The sequence below is a fragment of the Schistocerca piceifrons genome, chromosome 2 (genome assembly GCF_021461385.2).
Source record: "Schistocerca piceifrons isolate TAMUIC-IGC-003096 chromosome 2, iqSchPice1.1, whole genome shotgun sequence".
Classification (NCBI taxonomy): Eukaryota; Metazoa; Arthropoda; class Insecta; order Orthoptera; family Acrididae; genus Schistocerca; species Schistocerca piceifrons.
The window spans coordinates 412,590,007-412,610,587 of record NC_060139.1 but is presented as its reverse complement, the minus strand read 5'-3'; positions in this window follow the sequence as shown (position 1 = coordinate 412,610,587).

The following is a 20,581-nucleotide window of genomic DNA, read 5'->3' as shown; positions in this document are numbered from 1 at the left end:
ATGCAATCTCCATATGCAGATGAAACAGCTGTTTCGATATGACGTCAAGTTCACGGCGAGTAAACCGGATACTCTCCTTCACTAGTGCTAAGCTCGCCTTTCACATAATGAATTTTGCAGCGGCGGTCTGGATAAAGTGTCTCACTCTGGCAAGCTTCGGAATAAGGCCATTGTCCCGACACTTCAGTAAAAAACACGGAGAACTTAACAGTCTCTCTCACTTATTGCGTAGCCTGTCCAACCTCTGGATTTATAATGCCATCGCCTCCCCGAAGCGGTATCTGATGTGATTCTTGAATCTTTCCCGGCGTACTGAAAGTTCGATGAGTTTTCGGGATTGCTGCCGGATCATGTCGACTTCTTGCCACGATATTTCGGCTGGCAATCGTCCAGTCATCTTCAGGTGAGTGTCCGTCACTGGAGACTGCAAGTTCCCGACGTCGGTTTCATAGCAAAAATTCAGTACGCCGGGAAAACTTTAAGAGTCACAGGTCTAAAATTGTCTACATTATACATTTCTTCCTTTTTATGAAGTGGCTTCGTTAATGAGTACTTTAATCGTTCAGGAAACCGACCATTCTTAAAGGAAAATTTACAAATTTGACTAAGTACAGGGCTAACATGTGCAGCACAGTACTTTAATATTCTGCTAGCCACTCCATCATATCCACGAGGGTCCTCAGTCTTCAGTGATTAAATTGTTGACTCAATCTCCACCTTGTCTGTACCACATAGGAGTATTTCAGACATCAATATCGGAAAGGCATTTGCAAAGAGCGTTATATGATTCCCTGCAGAAACTAAATGTTTATTTAATTCGCTAACAATGCTCAGAAAATGATTGTTAAATACTGTACATACATCTGATTTATCAGCAACAGAAATATTTTTACTACGAACTGACTTTATTTTGTCAATCTTGAGCTGCTGAACAGACACTTCCTTCACAACTGGCCATACCCTGTGGATTAGCTATACTATTTGCGCACCACATACTCTTTGCCTTCCTAATAACATTTTTAAGCACCTTACAATAATGTTTGTAAAGGGCAACTGTAGCTTGATTGTGACTACTCCTAACATTTTCATATAATTCTCGCTTTGTTCTACATAATATCCTTATCCCACTAGTCAGCCCTCCAGGCTGCCTTTTACTGCTAGTACCCCGTTTAGAACGTTCTGCAACCCGCAAAGAGCATGAGAAATGTGTTAAGGAAAGCTTTACATTTGTGATCTATGTCATCGGCACTATAAACATCCTGCCACTCTTGCTCCTTGGTCAGTTTTAAAAATCTCTCTATTGCCGTTGGATTAACTTTCTTACATAGTTCGTAAATATATGTGAGATATGTTTGGGTACAAAAATCTTTTAGTGTCAAAATTTGTGCATCATGGTCTGAAAGGCCATTCACCATTTTACTAACAGAACGCCCCTGTACCGTTTAAGAATGAATAAAAATATTGTCTATGGCTGTGCCTCTGTTCCCCTTTACAGTCTGCATCAGATCATATTAATTTAAGAGATCTACCAACATCCTTTTTCTTGCACAGTCATATACAAAATTACTGCTGATGTCATCACATATAGCTAAGCTCTAGTACTTCCTATAAAGTGAATGAAGAACCCTCTGTAGCTTGAGCAGAAATGCTCTGAAGTCAGAGTTAGGGAACCTATAAACAACAAAAATTAGAACTTTGGTTTCATTAAAGTCAACTGTTCCTGCGCAACATTCAAACATCGTTCTGTGCAGTGCCATGATAAGTCCATGGACTCAAATGGAATATTGTTTTTTACGTACATCTACATCTACATCTTCATCTACATCTACATGATTACTCTGCAATTCACATTTAAGTGCTTGGCAGAGGGTTCATCGAACCACAATCATACTATCTCCCTACCATTACACTCCCGAACAGCGCGCGCGAAAAACGAACACCTAAATCTTTCTGTTCGAGCTCTGATTTCTATTATTTTATTTTGATGATCATTCCTACCTATGTAGGTTGGGCTCAACAAATATTTTCGCATTCGGAAGAGAAAGTTGGTGACTGAAATTTCGTAAATAGATCTCGCCGCGACGAAAAACATCTTTGCTTTAACGACTTCCAGCCCAACTCGCGTATCATATCTGCGACACTCTCTCCCCTATTACGTGATAATACAAAACGAGCTGCCCTTTTTTGCACCCTTTCGATGTCCTCCGTCAGCCCCACCTGGTAAGGATCCACACCGCGCAGCAATATTTCTAACAGAGGACGAACGAGTGTGGTGTAAGCTGTCTCTTTAGTGGACTTGTTGCATCTTCTAAGTGTCCTGCCAATGAAACGCAACCTTTGGCTCGCCTTCCCCGCAGTATTGTCTATGTGGTCTTTCCAACTGAAGTTGTTCGTAATTTTTACACCCAAGTACTTAGTTGAATTGACAGCCTTGAGAATTGTACTTTTTATCGAGTAATCGAATTCCAACGGATTTCTTTTGGAACTCATGTGGATCACCTCACACTGTTCGTTATTTAGCGTCAACTGCCACCTGTCACACCATACAGCAATCTTTTCTAAATCGCTTTGCAACTGATACTGGTCTTCGGATGACCTTACTAGACAGTAAATTACAGCATCATCTGCGAACAACCTAAGAGAACTGCTCAGATTGTCACCCAGGTCATTTACATAGATCAGGAACAGCAGAGGACGCTTCCCTGGGGAACACCTGATATCACTTCAGTTTTACTCGATGATTTGCCGTCTATTACTACGAACTGCGACCATCCTGACAGGAAATCACGAATCCAGTCGCACAACTGAAACGATACCCCATAGGCCCGCAGCTTGATTCGAAGTCGCTTGTGAGGAACGGTGTCAAAAGCTTTCCGGAAATCTAGAAATACGGAATCAACTTGAGATCCCCTATCGATTGCGGCCACTACTTCGTGCGAATAAAGAGCTAGCTGCGTTGCACAAGAACGATGTTTCCTGAAACCATGCTGATTACGTATCAATAGATCGTTCCCTTCGAGGTGATTCATAATGTTTGAATACAGTATATGCTCCAAAACCCTACTGCAAACCGACGTCAATGATATAGGTATGTAGTTCGATGGATTACTCCTACTACCCTTCTTAAACACTGGTGCGACCTGCGCAATTTTCCAATCTGCAGGTACAGATCTATCGGTGAGCGAGCGGTTGTATATGATTGCTAAGTAGGGAGCTATTGTATCAGCGTAATTTGAAAGGAACCTAATAGGTATACAATCTGGACCTGAAGACTTGCCCGTATCAAGCGATTTGAGTTGCTTCGCAACCGCTAAGGTATCTACTTCTAAGAAACTCATGCTAGCAGTTGTTCGTGTTTCAAATTCTGGAATATTCCATTCGTCTTCCCTGGTGAAAGAATTTCGGAAAACTGCGTTCAATAACTCCACTTTAGAGGCACAGTCGTCGGTAACAGTACCATCGGCACTGCGCAGCGAAGGTATTGACTGCGTCTTGCAGCTTGTGTACTTTACATACGACCAGAATTTCTTCGGATTTTCTACCAAATTTCGAGACAATGTTTCGTTGTGGAACTTATTAAAGGCATCTTACATTGAAGTCCGTGCCAAATTTCGCGCGTCTGTAAATTTTAGCCGATCTTCGGGATTTTGCGCTCTTCTGAACTTCGCATGCTTTTTCCGTTGTCTCTGCAATAGCGTTCGGATCTGTTTTGTGTACCATGGGGGATTAGTTCCATCCCTTACCAGTTTATGAGGTATGAATCTCTCAATTGCTGTTGCTACTATATATTTGAATTTGAGCCACATCTCGTCTACATTTGCATTGTCAGTTCGGAAGGAATGGAGATTCTCTCTTAGGAAGGCTTCTAGTGACACTTTATCCGCTTTTTTAACTAAAATTATTTTGCGTTTGTTTCTGGTGGATTTGGAGGAAACGGTACTGAGCCTAGCTACAACGACCTTGTCATCACTAATCCCTGTATCAGTCACGATGCTCTATATTAGCTCTGGATTGTTTGTGGCTAAGAGGTCAAGTGTGTTTTCGCAACCATTTACAATTCGCGTGGGTTCGTGGACTAACTGCCCGAAATAATTTTCGGAGAAAGCATTTAGGACAATCTCGGAAGATGTTTTCTGTCTACCACCGGTTTTGAACAAGTATTTTTGCCAACATATCGAGGGAAGGTTGAAGTCCCCACCAACTATAACCGTATGAGTGGGGTATTTATTTGTTACGAGACTCAAATTTTCTCTGATCTGTTCAGCAACTATATCATCGTAGTCTGGGGGTCGGTTGAAGGAGCCAATTATTAACTTAGTTCGGCTGTTAAGTATAACCTCCACCCATACCAATTCGCATGGAGTATCTACTTCGACTTCACTACAAGATAAACCACTACTGACAGACACATACACCCCACCTCCAATTCTGCCTAATCTGTCTTTCCTGAACACCGTCTGAGACATCGTAAAAATTTCTGCAGAACTTATTTCAGGCTTTAGCCAGCTTTCTGTACCTATAAAGATTTCAGCTTCTGTGCTTTCTATTAGCGCTTGAAGCTCAGGGACTTTCCCAGCACAACTACAACAATTTACAACTACAATTCCGACTGTTCCTTGATCCAAGCACGTCCGGTATTTGCCATGCACCCTTTGAGATTGCAGCCCACCCCGTACTTTCCCGAGGCCTTCTAACCTAAAAAACCGCCCAGTCCACGCCACACAGCCTCTGCCACCCTGCAAGGAACTCCTTGAAAAACAGCCAGTTAATGTGTATCCTCTTAAAGTAAGCCTCTGAATTGTCAAATTATTTAAGTGGTGCTCCGCTATACCAGTAACTTCAGAGTCAACATCTGTAAGCAGTTCGCTAACTTTGTCTCTAATACCTCTTATATTTTGCCGGACGGAGTGACCGTGCCGTTCTAGGCGCTACAGTCTGGAGCCGAGCCACCGCTACGGTCGCAGGTTCGAAACCTGGCTCGTGCATGGATGTGTGTGATGTCCTTAGGTTAGTTAGGTTTAATTAGTTCTAAGTTCTAGGCGACTGATGACCTCAGAAGTTAAGTCGCATAGTGCTAAGAGCCATTTGAGCCATTCTGAACCTATTTTGACGAAATATGCTAAATCCTTCTCTATTTGACTTCAATCTAAAATAATGTACAGCTCTAACACCAACTACTAAAGGAATTAATTTTAATTTTAATAATCAACAGCCTCAGTTGCACCGTTTACCTAGAATTTACCTATGTTTCAGTCGGGATAACCCAACCTTCTTCAGAATAGCAGTAACTACCATTTGTCCATCGTGGACATCGTCAACCTAAAACTACAAATCCATAAATTATCATCAGACTGTAAAAGCATATCTGAAACTGCCTCGGCCCCACTTCGTGACCGTGATGCGGCAGCCACGAGTTCCAGTACAGCAGTTGTAGCTGCCGCATCACGGTCGCGAAGTGGCAACGAGGCAATTTCAGATAAGTTTTTCCAGACATGATAATTTATGGATTTGTAGTTTTAGCTTGACGATGTGCACGATGGACAAATGGTAGTTACTGCTATTCTGAAGAAGGTTGGGCTATCCCGACTGAAACATAAGTAAATTCTAGGTAAACGGTGCAACTGAGGCTGTTGATTATTAAAATTGAAATTAATATTTATTGACAGGGCCGCAAAATGTTGAAAATATTTACTATAGGAGTCTTTCCTTAAGTGATCCCCCCGCCTCCCCCCCTCCTACACTGTCACTTTGACGGCCTCTCCTTCCCATACCTATTGAGGTGCAGGCCATGCGTAGTGAAACCCGATCTACCGATAAACTCAACTGGTACTACTGTAATGTGACCCATGCCCTTTGCCATCAGTGCCTTCTCGAGCCCCATGTTAACGCGCCTAACTGCCGCATTAAGATGAGGCCGATCATGACGCTGAAACGGTTGCACGAAATGCACATCAGTGCCACCAGTTTGAGTTGCTATCTTTACCAGGTCACCACCTACATCATACTCCCCTTCCCTATCAAGACTGTTCCCTGCTCCACACACTATCACTACCTGATCCTCCTTCGTAAATTTCCTACGTAACTCCCCTATGCTATCAGTCACCTGAGACAACACTGCACTAGGCTGCACAATGCTGGTGACCTGGTACTCACTCCCCAACCCTTCCTGCAACTGCTGGTCCACACCTCTACTGTGTGAACTACCTAGCAGCAGAATCTGCTTCTTTTTGTTACACTTTGCAACTAACTTAGGTCTCTTAACTGCTGAGAACTACTGAATGTTTCCTACACCTACACCTACAGCTACAAGAGGCTCCACTCCACTCGCCTCTGACAGTTGGTCAAATCTATTGCATATACGCATGTTGTTCAGTGTTCCGATTGCATACTTAGCTGCGTTGAAGGTACACACTGCGCAACACATTCTGAAAGTAACCCCGGAAACACTTCGATCAGATGTGGAACAATCTGTTTCTCGACTTCAACTTGTTGTAGAAAATGGTGGACAGCATATTGAACATATTTTGCACCAGTCAGTTGGAAATTAATAACCCGATTTGATTTTGATTGATGATTATTATGTGGTTTTTGACCTCAGGACAGTTAAAAACCGATGTGATTGAAGCTTTTTAGGCGGCTTTTGGCCTCAGAAATATTAAAAACCCATTTTTCCCATCCAATGTTATATCACCTTGCCAGATTGGATGGGCTTTCGTAACTAACAGTATCGCACCTGTTCACAAATGCACACTGAGTTGTACAATTTGTTTAACGTGGAACGTACACCTTAGGCATTGTTGCATGATTTGTCATTTGTAGTTTACCACTATTAGATTATGATGTTTACATCGCCATCTATTGCTAGATTTTGTAACTATTTACTTTTCTTCTACCATACGTGTTCCCCCTTCACCGATATTATTCCGTTGCAATTTGGCGTCATTCTGAATAGTGGTGTTTTTCTATACCGGTTTGAAAGTAAACTTTAATTGTAAGCACACTGTCAATTCCCCTACAGGTCAGACGTTGTACTTGAAAGTCGCTTGTCCGATATCGGCAGATAAATACGATAATACAGGCATGGTAAAATCGTATTATTTTAGTCTAGTTGGCGTCTATTTTCGCTAGTTCTTTATCCAAGACATGTGGCAATTTTTTTTTCTGCTAAGAATAGCCGGCCGTGGTGGTGGTTCTAGGCGCTCCAGTTCGGAACCGCGCGACTGCTACGGTCGCAGTTTCGAATTCTGCCTCGGGCATGGATGTGTGTGATGTCCTTAGGTTAGTTAGGTTTAGGTAGTTCTAAGTTCTAAGGGACTGATGACCTCAGATGTTAAGTCTCGTAGTGCTCAGAGCCATTTGAACCATTTTTTGCTAAGAATAAAATATACTGGTTCATTGTTAATTTTAGTCCTTTATGTACTACGTTTCATTGTTTATGTTGAACTCCCTATAAACCAAATAAATAAAGATAGGAAAGCCTTGATAGACACCTCTTCTTATCGCAGCCTCTGTCTTTGTGCCGTTAATATCAGTCCCTAATTTCTGTACTATATTGATTAGACTGAGAATCAATCTGTTATCTGAGAATCAATCGATTATCTTTCCAGTCTATTCCAGTTTTATTTTCCACTCTGTAAAAAGGTTTCACAGGGTAATTAATACAGCATACGTTTAATCGTAATTCTTTCTAGCATCATTATTGTTTCTGTAGTTCCTTTCTCTTTCCTACGTACAAATTGACCTTCTTCTAACGTTTTTGGTTTTTCCTTAACGAGATTGAGTTGAATTTTAGAAGGACGACGTAGTAATTCCAAAATTCTATAATTTGAGTAATCACTTATATAACGTAATTATTTAACATTTTGTTAATTATATTGGGGTGTTACTTCGTATGTACTTGTTGTCCAGGTGTAGCTTCTTCGAATAATAATCAAAACATTCTCATTTAGAACACTGCCACTGCTAAATTTTGAATAAAAATCATCATTGATGGCCGCTGAAGACTTCCGACATAATAAATCATTCAGCCAACGGCTGTGAAGAGAGCGGAGGAGCAGACAGATATTCATGGAACTTCCTTTTCCTTGAGGTGGGAACCTGCCCCTAAAGGCGGAAGACTCAGCAATGATCATCGACATGAGGATGCAGAAGGCAACGGAAACCATTGCATTAAAGACCTGCGATGATCTCTCTAGTGGAAAAAGATTCCAGACTAGTTCCCCTTCCGGATTTCTGGGAGGGGATTGCAAAGGGGGAGGTGACCACGAGAAAAAGTCGGGACGTGGAATATCATAAATTTGAACGTGCTAGGGAAGCTAGAAAAAATCAGAAAAGAAGTGCTAAGGCTCAATATAGATGTAGTAGGTTTCAGTGAAGTGAAATGGGAATAAGACAAGGATTTTTGGTCAGATGAGTGTAGGGTAATATCAGCAGCAGCAGAAAATTGTATAACGGGAGCAGGATTCATTATGAGTATGAAGGTAGGCAGAGACTGTGTTACTGTGAACAGTTCAGTGATAGGGTTGTTGTTATCAGTATCGACAGCAAACGAAGACCGACAACAATAGTTCAGGTAAGCGTGCTAACGTCGCAAGCAGAAGACGATGAGAGAGGAAGTATAGGAGGATACTGAACGGGTTTTCAATACATAAATGTGGATGAAAATCTAATACTTATGGGGAATTGGAATGTGTTTGTTGGGGAAGGAGTAGAAAAAGTAACAGGCTTGAACGAGGGCTTGGTAGTAGGAATGAGAAAGGAGGAAGACTAATTGAGTTCTACAAAAAATATCCGTTAGTAATATCGAATACTCTGCTCAAGAGTCACAAGAGGGGCTGGTACACTTGGAAAAGGCCGGGAGATACGGGAAGGTTTCAGTTAGATTACGTCATGGTCAGACAGAAATTGAAAGGCGTACCCAGGAGAAGATACAGACTTAGATCACAATTTAGTAGTGATAAAGAGAAGGCTGAAATTTAAGAAAGTAGTCAGGAAGAATCAGTCCGCAAGGAAGTGGGATACCGAAGTACTAAGGAATGAAGAGATACACTTTCAGTTGTCTGAGGATATAGATAGTACAATAAGGAATATTTCCATATAAAATTCAGTTGAAAAGTAGGAGGCATCTCTAAAAAGAGCAATTCCGGAAGCTGAAAAGAAAAAACTTACGTTGTTGTTGTTCCGGTCTTCAGTCCTGAGACTGGTTTGATGCAGCTCTCCAGGCTACTCTATCCTGTGCAAACTTCTTCATCTCCCAGTACCTACTGCAACCTACATCCTTCTGAATCTGCTTAGTGTATTCATCTCTTGGTCTCCCTCTACGATTTTTACCCTCCACGCTGCCATCCAATGCTAAATTTGTGATCCCTTGATGCCTCAAAACATGTCCTACCAACCGATCCCTTCTTCTAGTCAAGTTGTGCCACAAACTTCTCTTCTCCCCAATCCTATTCAATACCTCCTCATTAGTTACGTGATCTACCCACCTTATCTTCAGCATTCTTCTGTAGCACCACATTTCGAAAGCTTCTATTCTCTTCTTGTCCAAACTAGTTATCATCCATGTTTCGCTTCCATACATGGCTACACTCCATACAAATACTTTCAGAAACGACTTCCTGACACTTAAATCTATACTCGATGTTAACAACTTACTCTTCTTCAGAAACGATTTCCTTGCCATTGCCAGTCTACATTTTATATCCTCTCTACTTCGACCATCAACAGTTATTTTACTCCCTAAATAGCAAAACTCCTTTACTAATTTAAGTGTCTCATTTCCTAATCTAATTCCCTCAGCATCACCAGAATTAATTCGACTACATTCCATTATCCTCGTTTTGCTTTTGTTGATGTTCATCTTATATCCTCCTTTCAAGACACTGTTCATTCCGTTCAACTGCTCTTCCAAGTCCTTTGCTGTCTCTCACAGAATTACAATGTCATCGGCGAACCTCAAAGTTTTTACTTCTTCTCCATGAGTTTTAATACCTACTCCGAATTTTTCTTTTGTTTCCTTTACTGCTTGCTCAATATACAGATTGAATAACATCGGGGAGAGGCTACAGCCCTGTCTCACTCCTTTCCCAACCACTGCTTCCCTTTCATGCCCCTCGACTCTTATAACTGCCATCTGGTTTCTGTACAAATTGTAAATAGCCTTTCGCTCCCTGTATTTTATCCCTGCCACCTTCAGAATTTGAAAGAGAGTATTCCAGTCAACATTGTCAAAAGCTTTCTCTAAGTCTACAAATGCTAGAAACGTAGGTTTGCCTTTTCTTAATCTTTCTTCTAAGATAAGTCGTAAGGTTAGTATTGCCTCACGTGTTCCAACATTTCTACGGAATCCAAACTGATCTTCCCCGAGGTCCGCTTACGTGTAAAGAGGGTAACTGCGAAGAAACCTTGAGTAATGAAAGATATACTTCAGTTGATTTATGATAGAAGGAAGTACCAAAATTTTCGTGGAAATTCAGGAATATAAAAGTATAACTCACTTAGGAAAGAAAGAAATAGGAAGGACAGGGAAGCTAAGGCGAAATAGCTGCATGTAAAATGTGAACAAATCGAAAAAGGAGTGATTGTTGGAAGGACTGGCTCAGCATATAGAAAAGTCAAGATAACCTTCGGTGAAACTAAGAGTAAGGGCGGTTAACACTAATTACATTGCTAAATGCAGAAGAGAGAGCATATTGGCGGAAAGAGTACGCTGAAGACCTATATGAGGAGGAAGACGTGTTTGATGTGACAGAAGAAGAAACAGTAGTCCATATAGAAGAAATAGGGGACCCAGAATTTGAATCAGAACCCAAAACAGATTTGGAAGGCTTAAGATGGAACAAGGGAAAAGGGATCGATAAAATTTCATCAGAATTCCTAAAATAATTGGGGAAGTGGAAACAAAACGTCTATTCATGTTGAGGTATAGAATATGCGAGTCTGGCAATATACCATCTGACTTTCAGAATAACATCATCCACAAAATTCCGAACACTGCAAGAACCGACAAGTGCGAGAATTAATGCACAGTCAGCTACGAGCTCAAGCATCCAAGTTGCTTACAAGAACAATGTACAGAAGAATGAAAAAGAAAATTGAGGATATGTTACATGACGATCAGTTTGGCTTTAGGAAAGGTAAAGGCACCAGAGAGGCAATTCTGACGTTGCGGCTGATAGTGGAAGTACGACTAAAGATGTGTCGACATGGAAAAAAACCTTCGATAATGTCAGATAGTGCGAGAAGTTCGAAATTCTGAGAAAAATGGGGTGAGCTATAGGGAAAGATGGTAATAACATTACGCACAAGGAACAAGAGGAAACAACAACTGTGGAAGACCAAGAACGCACTCAGATTAAACAGGATGTACTACTGATCAATCTGTACATCGAAGAGGTTTGGAATTAATGTTCAAAGTGAAAGGATATCAACGATAAGATTCGCTGACGACGCTGCTATTTAAGTGAAAGTGAAGAAGAATAATAGGATCTGCTGAATGGGATGAACTGTCTAATGAGCAGAGAATATGGACTGAATTAAATAAAAGAAAGACGAAAGTAATGAGAAGCAGCAGAAATGAGAACAGCGAGAAACTTAATGTTGGTGATTACGAAGTAGATGAAATTAAGGAATTCCACTACCTAGACAGCAAAATAACCGATGGACGAAGAAAGAGGAACATAAAAAGGAGACACGCGTTGGCTGAAAGGGCATTCCTAGCAAAGAGAAGTCTACTAGTATCAAACACAGGCTTAATTTGTTGAAGAAATAGCTGACAACGTATGTTTTGCGCACAAAATTATGTTTTAGCGAAATATGGACTGCGCAAAAGCGGAAAAGAAGGGAATCGGAGCCTCTGAGATGCGGTGTGATGTAAATTTGGTGCCCTGATGCGGCAAGGAATGACGATTATTTCCGCAGAATCGGTGACGAAAGATATATATGTAAAACACAGACAAGAAGAAGGGACAGGATGAGAGGACATCTGTCAAGACTTCACGGAATAACTGCCGTGGTACCAGAGGGACTTGTAGAGGGTAACAACTGTAGAGGAAAAGAGAGATTGGAATACATGGATAGCAAATAACTGAGGACGTAGGTTGCAACTGCTACTCCGAGATGACGGGATGAGTATCTCGCATGGTCAGTACATTATGGACCCAATACAGTTCAGCTCACAACCACACAGCTTAATATTTAGGGAGCAAATAAGAACACTGAGTAAAAATTATCGCCCTACTGTAAAATCAGAACTCTATCAGTACATATGTGGTTAGCGTATTCATATAACTAGTAAAATAAGTAAAATAATACTATATATAAGAATTAAAAGAAGCATTCCTTCTAACAAAGCAAACTTGTCAAAGAGTAAACAGCTACTCAATTGATAGACTAAAAGTTATACCAAAACCTTTCATTAGTGACTTTAATAGCAATTGAAAACATTATTCTAGGAGTTATAGTTAGTGCATTACTGTTAAGGCATGTAAATGACACAAACGGTGGCAGTATATTAAGATAATTTCATGGCATCCAATCCCCAAGTATAAATACAAAACGAAGTATTTTGTTTTGTTACAAAATGCTAAACAAAATAAAAATTTACGCTGTCAAACAAAAATATGTTTTCCATTCATTCATTTTTTGTTCTAACAGTTTATTTAGAGAAACTGCAAATCAGTTGTATTCTAAGCACTCAAACAATATCGTATGTGGATTTAGAAACATCTATCTATGTGATCATCTAGTAACAAAAGCAATGTAGAAATTCTATACAATAATTGAAGATTCTTAATATGCTTCTCTTACCAGACAAAGTTGTAGAATTACATAATTATTTGAAACCACCAGTGAAACCGTATAACAAAACAGTGTATGCCATTTTAATATTTGCAGAAGAATAACTAGGGAAACATTTATCGTATTACAAACGTGTTTTAGATCATTTGTTGATAACAAGTGGTCACAAGATAACTGTATTACTGTCATCTTACATAGCACTGCGATCAGTGAAAAATGTGGTAAATTACTTTAAGAAACAGATTATCCCAGTTTTAATAGGATAATACGATTTTATGCTGAAATATCATGCACTGGGTGAAACTCAAAGGAAAGAAAACTGAGGAAGGTACAAAGAAAAAAAGCGATATGAACAGAAATTAAATATGAATGAGAAGCAGCATTAAAGAGAAGAAAAGGAAATAAAAACTAATTATCAAAAAACTTTAATAGTCATGGGTGACTTGTAACGCCGGAAATGCATATCATCCTATTTCCATCTATTGTACTATTATTTTTTTCCTTGTTTTGTTACCTCAAGATATGACATTTCTGTCTCTTTATATATTGTAATTGTTTTACTGTTTGTATATATATAGTTATGCACTTATGTCGATGTATAATTGGTTTGTTTCGTAAATATTATTTGTATTTTTACGCTGGGTCTTGCCTAGGGAAAACTGCTATCGAACGATTACATCGATGGGTCGTGTGAAGAATCAAAGTGTGTAGGATCTTTGGTAGTGTTAACTCTGCCGCGTGGAGCGCGGGCAGAACAGGGAGAGTCTGGCTGGAGTAGCGAGTGGAGCAGGTGTTGTGTGAAGCTCCCGCGAGTTGCCGCGCTTTCGGGGTTTGGCAGCATGTAATTGCGCTCGACTCGCGATGATAGTTTCTGACATGGTGTCGCGGACGGGAAGCATTAGCTGGCGCACATCAAGAGCCCGTTTCGCCTGGTGACCGTCGAGAAGAAGGCGCGCCAACATCCAGCTTCTGCAACAGCGACGGCCGACAATGAGTGACTGTCGCCACCTCCTCGATCGACGGCTTCAAACCTTCAATCAACCAACAAGGAAGACTAAAAGCACGTAAAGTTTCAGAACTGTATGGCAGACCTCAGCTTTTCAAATTGTTCCATTTGCCTCGCAAAATTACAGCAACTTAGCATGAACCTTTGTTGCTCATTGTCCCAATTGCATTGCCAAGCAGGGTCCCTTCCTTTTCCGAAATGAACCCGAGTGTCGTTGAAATTCAAACGCCAGCATTAAAATAATATAATTAGATTTCACTGCTTTAATTTCAAAGTTCAGTAGCTGGCTACAATATTTAGGTTACACGAGCACAAATTTAGAGTGCGAGTTTTGTTAGCATATTTTAGCTTACCTGTGACTGCAGCTCAGCTTGGTACGTACTAAATTTTACTATTGTTAATAGTTCAGAATCATTTAATTCAAGTTCAAAGTTAAATATCTTGTTTCTAAATTGCGTAGAGTCAAGTTGCTTTTGAAATGATTGTTGAGGTAGTCCAAGACTAACCGTATTTTACTGGATTTCGATGTGCTTCAGAAAGAAAGCTCACTATTAACTTCAGTCACTAAATTAATTTTCGATTTTCCGGTTTTATTAATTCTTTTGCTAAATTAAGTCAGAGTGTAGCGAAATTTATTACTTCTGACAAACTTTCAGTTTTCACACTACACGTGTCAACCTTCAGTTGCCACGCTTCTAGTGCTAATTATATGTGTAATAACCTTTCTTTTTCAGTTACTATAGTAATTGTCCTTAGGACTGGCGACCGTGATTTCCCCCAAATCTCAAATATCTAATTACCGCTAGTTAATTGTTAACGTAACGGCCGCACATTTACTTTCTTTATTAACTTTACCCCTTTTCAAAATTGATTTCCACCAGTTTCATTTGCATTTTTCCTTTCATTTAGATGTAACCCTTTCCTCCCTCTTTACCGATAGATTAACTTCGGTGACGATAGCTTTTCCCAAATTTCCATTAGGTACTCGCGGTTAATTTTTCACTGTCTTTAAGGTCGATAAGTGAGGGGGGAGGTTACACGTGGCGACCTGGCGACAGGACAATCTTCGGTTTTGAGGTTGTTCTGGACACGAATTTGGCATTGTGCAAATCTCGTAACAAAGTACTGGTTACGTACAGGCCGTTACGTCAGCGAGAATAAGTAGTGGGAGTAATCCTAATTATATTTGAGGTTTGGCATTTATATTGAAAATTATTAAAATGAGTGAAGGTAACAATTACCAAAATTTGGTAGACTTGGATACGGAACAATCGGTCGAACAGTGGGAAACGCGCACGGCGGTTCCCATTGTTCAGGGGCAGGCGGCTAGCATGAAAGACGCGACCGCCGAAACGCAACAAAGAGCAGAAATGGAATTCCAGACTTTAGAAAATGTTTCGGAATCGGAAGTGAAAATCAAATCTGAATCCCTTGATGACGAATACGGGGGGACAATGAAAGAGGAAGCCGCTACGGAAGTAAAACCGGTGGTTTCCGGGAATTTAACTGATTTATTGAATGTTTTGATTAACGAAATCAAGAGTCAATCGGCAGAAATTAAAGATCAGGCTGCCAAGCAAGAAGCTCAGGCTGCCGAGCAAGCAGCTCTGGCTGCCAAGCAAGTAGCTCAGTCTGAAAAAATTGAACGAATGCTAGACAATCAGAACAAAGCTATTAATGTTGTTAACAACAATGTTGAAGTTGTTAACACAAAAGTTGATAAAATCAAAGACGATATTGTCGTGATTAATACCGAAATCGGTAACCTTAAACAGGAAATGATAGGCGTTCAGGCGGAAATTGCGAGCATAAATACTCGTTTTGATTCCGAAATTAGCAGAATCGAGAAAAGTGTAGGAGGCGCAGTTGCTCCGATCATCGAGAATAAGGTGACGGAACAAATTCAATTAGTGAGAAAAGAGGATCAACAGAAGGTGGAAACTTTAAAGGCTTTAGTATCCGAAGTAGATACCAAAGTGACGAAGCAGGCTAACACCTGCGAAGAGAAAAAGAGGGAAGTGGAAACGCTTGCGACAACCACTTGCCAAGTGATTACCAGGGTGTCGGAATTAGAAAGGAAACTTGACGAAAAACAGAGCTATGTGCCAATCTGTGCACATAGTTCGGAGTTGTTGACGAAAGAGGAGCGGTTCGACCCCTTGAAAAAAGGCGGTATACACCCGACGGATTTCATTAAAAATTGTGAAAGAGTTTTACCCAGATCATGGACTGATGAGAGAAAAATTAATGCGATTATTGATGTGTTGGCTGGTGATGCCAAGCGTTGGGGCTTAAACCTCAACATTACGAACCTGACTTTTGACGAATTTAAAAATTTGTTTCTGGCTGAATACTGGTCAGAGCAAAAACAGCAAAGTGTCTGGCGCGAATTTGTCGTATCGAGGCCTTTCGATGCGAATTCGCGTGGCCCGATGAAGGAGTTTTGTGAGGGCTGGATCCGCAAGTTGGAATATTTGCGTGATCGCCGCACGGAATCCGAAATAGTCTGGGAACTCTACAAAAAGCTTCCAGATGATACAAAACGCTACGTAGGAAGCAATTACAGGACAATAAATGATTTCCTGGAAAGAGTGGAGGACGAGGACAATTGGCGCAATAATCGCGACAGTGGTAGAGGCCGTGGTAACAACAACGGGTACCACAGCAACCACAACAACGATAACCACGGGAATAATGCATACCGCAACCATGGCAGCAATAACAATAATGGTTCGGACCGTAATAACAATCGGTACAATGCAAATAATAGCAGGAATGACGGAAACCAGTATCATACTAACGTCATACGGGCTTCACAGAATAGTAATAACGCCAGAGGGTGTGATCAGCCGCCTCAGCAGCATCCGGGGACCGTATCTGCTGGGACGAGACAGGGAAACCATTAGCCGCGCCGGTGAGGGGCCGACCGGGCGTGGAGAAATTTTGGCGGCCCAATAGCAGGAGAAAACCCAGGTGTCGTCGGTATGAAAATTCCGTGTGGAATAATCAACGGCGGGAGAGTGTGCCAGTGTTAAGAGAAAGGAGTGCGCCCACAAGTAGTAGATCAGCTGTATACACGGCAGTAGAAGGTACATTCACTGTCAGTGAGAACAATTTAAGTAGTGTTCCGGAAATCGATTATAAGGTGCCAGCTGTAATACCCACAGCGGAACTGGAGATTGAGTTTAAGAATGATTCGCAATTGTTGAGAGAAGATCAGATGTCGGATAAAACGTCCGTCATCGAGCGAGGGGATGCAGAGAGGGATGAGGTCTGGTTAAGGCAGTTCGGTCGCTTATACGACGAACTAAGAGATTATAGGGGTCTGTATGGGAGAAGTGTTTATGGGGAGCGCGTGCAGTATTTGCCGCGTCTCGTCCCACAGGAAGATAGTATTTGTGAAGTGATTGAAAGTTCTGGCCCTAACCGGCAGACTTTACCAGAAATAGTTGATGTTAATGGGCAGCACGAGCAAGATTCGTCGTGTTTCGTCCCGCAGGAGTTAGATGTTGAAGGAGTAACGGAAAGTTCTGGCCCTAACCGGCAGACTTTACCGAAAGTTATAGTGGTAGAAGTAGCCGACCCATCCGACGCAAACCTCCAGTTTAAACATTGCGAGAGTATTAAGGGGAAAGATTACGAAAATTTTAGTGATAGCCGGACACAATTGGTAGAAAAGCACATAGATTTCAGCGTGTATGAGGTTAGAGCTGACGTTATGCGGTCAGACGGTAGCAGTGTGGGTTGCGCAAATCCAGAGGAAGTAATTTCAGATGCTACTGGGCACATTTCTCCAGGTAGATTGGCAGATGAGATCAATCTGACTAAAGAGGAATCAACGAAGGTGACAATTAGTGAATTGATAGCAATGCAACAGCCGCGAGGGATTAGCGGAGCGGTCTAAGGCGCTGCAGTCATGGACTGTGCGGCTGGTCCCGGCGGAGGTTCGAGTCCTCCCTCGGGCATGGGTGTGTGTGTTTGTCCTTAGAATAATTTAGCTTAAGTAGTGTGTAAGCTTAGGGACTGATGACCTTAGCAGTTAAGTCCCATAAGATTTCACACACATTTGAACATTTTTTTGAGCAATGCAACACTCACTAGTTGAAGAGTTACAGGAAAAGGTTTCGGTATTGGAGGCGACGCTACAGACTAAGCCTCAGGACAAACGTGTTGAAATAAAAACTGTATGTGAACAGAGGCTGAAAAAGCCGCCAGATAAACTGGATTTAGGATCAAAGCCGGATGGTTTTTTCTGGAATGACCTGGATATAGACGAGGATTTACTGTGGGAAAATAAAGAAACAGTCGAGGACAAGTGTAGACAGATAGTAGTGTCTGTTAATATGCACGACCTACAACTAAACGTGTTGATTGACACCGGTGCAGAATTGAGTGCTGTATCTGGGAAAATATTTGAGTTACTGAAAGACAGACCTGGCATCGTAGTTATGCCAGTAACAGGAGTGAAAATTATCGGTGCTACTGGGAAGGCCAGTAAACCGGTCACAAAACAGATTTTTGTCAACTTCGAGATATGTGGGGCACGATTTGAACAAGAGTTTGTCGTCGTGCCAGACTTAACTACGGAAGTAATTATCGGGTTAGATTGGCTATTAAAGTACCGTGCAGTGATTAACTGCGAAAGCAAAACTTTGACAAGTACGTCCCAAGATAAAACAATAGTAGTTAGTTTTGACGAGGCAGGAGACGGTGTGCATAGGCAATACCAGCCTATACACACTGTTAACTGGCCGAATGGTATTGACGTAGGAATGAGTTTGAACTGCCGTAACATGAGGAATTTCGGCATTGACAAAAGTGTAGAAAGTGAATTGGAAGAGATAATCAAATTCCCTCCACGGATTAACATTAGTATTGGTGTGAAAAAAGATCGTTTGCGAGAAGTAATGAAGCTAAGAGCCGATGCACGCATACGTCGTCATGACGCTAAAGCGCGTTATGCTAAGCTCTAAATTTAAGTTTGTTAAAGAAGTTGTAATTAACAAGTAATTAAATTTTACTAAATGATTTAAGAGAGAGTGATTATTAATCAATCGAAAAATCCAAGCTGCTAGTTTAAGTTTTCAGCTGAGTCACAGTAGATTAAGCAATGTAAATATGATTTTGTAACTAGCTGCAAGATTTCATGAATATGTGTCTTACTAGTCATGGCCGATGTACTTAGACGCTGTTTTAAGTTTCAGGCTAGTACATGCGTGTGATGATGGACAGTGTTGAGTTATCCACTGTGATAGTATTAAGGGACTCCTTGAGATTACTCGGGAGTGAGTTTTTCCTAAAGAATTCAGTGAAACGGACGTTCTGGAAACGCCGTCATAAGGGCGAGTGAGATCAAGCGTGCCGCACACGCGGGCGCAACAATACTGGCGAGGCGAGCCGCTGTCGGCTCTTGTGCCGCTGTTGGCTCTTGTGCCGCTGTCGGCATCCTTTGTACTCGCGAGTACGGAATGTGGAGTTGCTTTTCTTCCCGGACAGCTGATGTGAAAGGATTCTGCTGTCAATATTTATGTTTTATTTTATCTGCTGTATATTATTTTCTTGTTTAGCGTTAATTGGACATGACGAGAATATTAATTATGAAAAGGTTACATAAATATGTGTATTCTATGTAATTAATTATTAGTTTGCGTATTTTGATATACCTGTTTTTATGACCATGTACTCTGATTAATTTTGTAAATAGTATTCCATTTCTTGATACTGTTGGGAATTTTGACAATTTTAGAATAGCTAAACCATTTTCTATGTTTTCTATGAATTTTAATATGTTGTCAGCCTGTTTTATTTTGTGCAAGATGACAGAGTGGAATAAGATTAGGAGTGTCTCCACTCAATTATTATGGTCTAAAAATTGATTTATGCTTAATTAGACGAATGCTAAATTTTGTTGATGTTTTGAGCATATGCATTTCCGCTGTTTCTTTTTTGGGACATTTTCTGAGTCTGTTTACGTTACACGAACATCCTCAGACAATGTGGGGCACGTGTAACGCCGGAAATGCATATCATCCTATTTCCATCTATTGTACTATTATTTTTTTCCTTGTTTTGTTACCTCAAGATATGACATTTCTGTCTCTTTATATATTGTAATTGTTTTACTGTTTGTATATATATAGTTATGCACTTATGTCGATGTATAATTGGTTTGTTTCGTAAATATTATTTGTATTTTTACGCTGGGTCTTGCCTAGGGAAAACTGCTATCGAACGATTACATCGATGGGTCGTGTGAAGAATCAAAGTGTGTAGGATCTTTGGTAGTGTTAACTCTGCCGCGTGGAGCGCGGGCAGAACAGGGAGAGTCTGGCTGGAGTAGCGAGTGGAGCAGGTGTTGTGTGAAGCTCCCGCGAGTTGCCGCGCTTTCGGGGTTTGGCAGCATGTAATTGCGCTCGACTCGCGATGATAGTTTCTGACATGGTGTCGCGGACGGGAAGCATTAGCTGGCGCACATCAAGAGCCCGTTTCGCCTGGTGACCGTCGAGAAGAAGGCGCGCCAACATCCAGCTTCTGCAACAGCGACGGCCGACAATGAGTGACTGTCGCCACCTCCTCGATCGACGGCTTCAAACCTTCAATCAACCAACAAGGAAGACTAAAAGCACGTAAAGTTTCAGAACTGTATGGCAGACCTCAGCTTTTCAAATTGTTCCATTTGCCTCGCAAAATTACAGCAACTTAGCATGAACCTTTGTTGCTCATTGTCCCAATTGCATTGCCAAGCAGGGTCCCTTCCTTTTCCGAAATGAACCCGAG